Below are 3835 nucleotides of genomic sequence, written 5' to 3' on the forward strand. Positions count from 1 at the left end.
AATACTTACCACTTAACCTCGATGAAGAGTTTAATAGCGAGGTAATAGGAAACCCTGTCGTTAATCTCGCGAGGTGAAGTTTTCTTAATAGTGTAAAGATGTGTTCTGAGGACTTACCGAATTTGAGAATGTATGTGAATCACGTAAACACTGTGTGGAAGACGAACGTGCGTTAAAATCGCAGCCCCAGCCATTGTTCTTTTCGTCTCGACTAGAAAGACTGCCTGAGTTGCCAATCCGCACCAATTATGATAACATTAAATGATATGAAATACACAAGAAGAAAAACAAGAATGTTAGTAACGATATGAATACGATTATTTTTTTTTTTATATTACATTCGCCCCCTTTCTAAAATGGCTTGTCCTGGAGTCATAGATCATACACAAATTGTATATTTAATAAGCATAAGATACCCACAATGCCGGCGTTTGCCATTAGGTAGAGATGGTGAATGCCTAAGGCTCTAAAATTTCGGTTCATTATACAAATTCCGACCTCAGTTAGAAGGTTCAGACGTGTCTATAGTGGCCATAGTAATATGTATATATATATACATAATAAAAAACCCTCAGTTAGCCAGGACTACTGTAGGTTGAAATTGTTTGATATCTGTAATGTAATTCTCTGATATTTTATTTTATTCTGTGCCGAGGTAGGGACGCACATTATAAGGGCAGCCTGGGACGCTGAATAACCCAGCGCCATATAACATCATGTATAAAGTAATAAGTGAAATATATCAAAATCAATCAACTGGTGATGGAGGGGATTAACGAAAGCCCATTAGAGGAAAAGGGGCTGAACACAGAGTTACAACCGGAAAGACAAACGGAACTTTTCTTTGTTTTGGTTACGAGACAATAAATCCAACGATATAATTAACGTGGTGAATGGTAGGTTCCTTATCAGAGAAAAGAAAGGAGAAACTAGAGACGGAAGTAGACATCCTGGGATTATAGATCTTAGAATCGAAGTAATTCATGTCTTTATAGTCATCCTTTTTCTGACGAGATCAATAAATAAGCTTAATTATCTGTGTTAGTGTTCAGTTCTATTCATGAAATGATTGCAATTGTGTCTGCCACGGATGAACCATTGCGGATTATAAGTATTATAGAGCACCTTGGGTACGTACCGCAATCATTGAGGAAGCCTCGAATATCGATATCGTATGGGTTTTCATCATAGAAAATCCAATAAACACAAGACTTTGGCTCTATTTAGCAATTGAGATACACAGAAGGGGCACCGTTAAAGGTACCGACATTAGGTTATGCTTTGGCCATGGTTTATCTGAATGTTCTTGTTAGTCATTAATATATCTATCTATCTATCTATCTATCTATCTATCTATCTATCTATCTATCTATCTATATATATATATATATATATATATATATATTTTTTTTTTTTTTTTTTTTTTTTACCAGATTTGGGTAGTCATGTGTATTCTTGAATCAGTTTAGTTTTTCACATCTATTTCGACACTGAACGCTTTCTCTTGTCATCCTAAAGGTCAAATCTACCAATTTTGAGAGCTTTGTAAATGTTACATCTCTCCGTTACGACTTTCTTGATGTCGTTGTTTATCCAAGGAAAGAAATCGACCATGCTACTTTTGTTATCATGTCTGTAAAAAAACCCAGCTTGTTTGTCTACATCATTAGTAAATGAAAGTTCCAAGAAAAGACAGTTTTTAGTTATATCACAAGACGACTAGGAGCTAAATGACAAAAGACTTTTCTAATTGGTAGTCCTTGACACATGTGATCATCATCAGCGACTTAGCATGGTATGATTTCTCTATGGAGAATGACGGGGGGGTTTGTTTGTTATCATTACGTCTGATATAAACGTCATCCTTTCTGTAATCAGTGTTTATTAATGCGTTTTATGATCGGCTTAACTAACTTTGATTTTGATGTACCTACATTTCGGTCACGTTTGCAAGACGTCAGATGATACTGCGATGGAATTTGGGTCTATAAACGTTGTCAATTATGTTAGATGATATTTTCTACAGCTGTATTATTTTGATTAATAACACTGATCTTATAGGACTGACGAATACGTCGTCCACCTACGCCACTTATATCATAGTTATAAACAATTATTTTTTTCTACCCGCCGTTGTTGCTGATGGCGAAACGACGTGAAAAATCCCAAACACTTGTATTTTTTGTGCTCGAGAATAATTTCGCATTGTCAAGAGAGAATTTTGCGTTTGTAAATAGCTCTGACTCTATCTCTTTGCCCCTCTCAGTTCTTGTAAAACTTGTGTGGCAATTATGCATCATCTTTGTTTCTTATTTTTCTTACGTTTCGAGTTGTTGAAATAATGTTTTAAAATCCTTCTTTTCAGTTCCAGATGGCACTTGGAGTTGTGTTACATCATCTTTGAGGCAGTTGGGGAGGGAGAGCCTCTTTTTAATATTTTTCCCTTTCTGAAGTTTTATTTGCATACAGTTTTGTGTTGGAAGTTCGTATCAGGAGGTAAATTTGAGTAGAAGTGGCTGTCAGAATAGCAGCCAATTGGCAACGGTTCCCAGTACGATAATAACTTTCTTAGTATCCAATCTATTGTTTTTATTGAGTTATTGAGCAGCCACTCTGAACTGCTGTACTATTATAATCATGTCGGTACTTTCGTCTATGATAGGAACCACATATTGCATACTTTATGTACATATCAGTTTTCGTAATTCATAGTTATTTTGTTTTTTCCAGTTAGCAGTTGAACATCATGATAAGGTTACTTAACAGCCAACATTCTCTTTATTTCTTTTCCAGGTATGGTGTTCCTATTATCGGGTGTTTTATTGGAAACCATTGGGAAAGCACCAATAGCGGCTTTTGAAAAGGGACCTATGTCGTATTCTATAACAACAGGATTACAATCTTGATTCTTGAGAAAGTGTCACAGCGTCAAGCGGTCTTGGCGGCTTTCACGCCTTGGGTTCTTCAGTAAAAGATAAACAAGTTCTATCAGGTATCATTGGGTAACCGAGCTTGTACTGGTTCGTTTTTTAATGATAAATCGGTCTCGGATGGCAACCATTTCTAACAAGTGGTGAATACGCCGGTATCTCCCGAGAAGGGAGTGTAAACTTACGTAAAGTTTGGCTATTTTTTTTATTTTCAAATATTGGTTGTTGGGCACTGAAAGATTGTCCGACGAAATATCAAAAGAAAATTTTTAAATTTCTCCGATGATCATGCTGGACTTTTTGATTTTGGATATCAAATTTGACCTATTAAAGGAGGATAAAGATGAAAACAAAGTACAAGGAAAAGCAGGTATGAAATCAAAACCTCAAACAAACAAACAAACAGGATCTGAACGTAGGAACAGGAAACTTAATCAGGGAAGGGGATAAAGATGAAAATAAAGTACATGGAAATGCAGGTATGAAATTCAAAACAAACAAACAAACAAACAGGATCTGAACGTAGGAACAGGAAACTTAATCTGGGAAGGGGATAAAGATGAAAATAAAGTACATGGAAATGCAGGTATGAAATTCAAAACAAACAAACAAACAAACAGGATCTGAAAGTAAATATCAACATTACAATCATCTGAAAATAGGTAGGTATACATGTATAGTATATCAATAATACTTATCATATGTATACAAATATATTATTACATTGTATATAAATATAGTATATAGATGATACAAATGATGAAAACCATGTCGTAGATACAATTACTGCAATAAAAATAGGTATGGCATTGCAGGAGTAATTACGAAAGGAAAACATGATTTATAAGTCTCTCCCTAAAGCCCAGCTACTAATAAAAAGAACAATACGGGTAGCTGGATATTTC

This window comes from Penaeus japonicus, unplaced genomic scaffold, assembly GCF_977035675.1.
Source record: "Penaeus japonicus unplaced genomic scaffold, GWHDUDI00000001_assembly GWHDUDI00000008, whole genome shotgun sequence".
Classification (NCBI taxonomy): domain Eukaryota; kingdom Metazoa; phylum Arthropoda; class Malacostraca; order Decapoda; family Penaeidae; genus Penaeus; species Penaeus japonicus.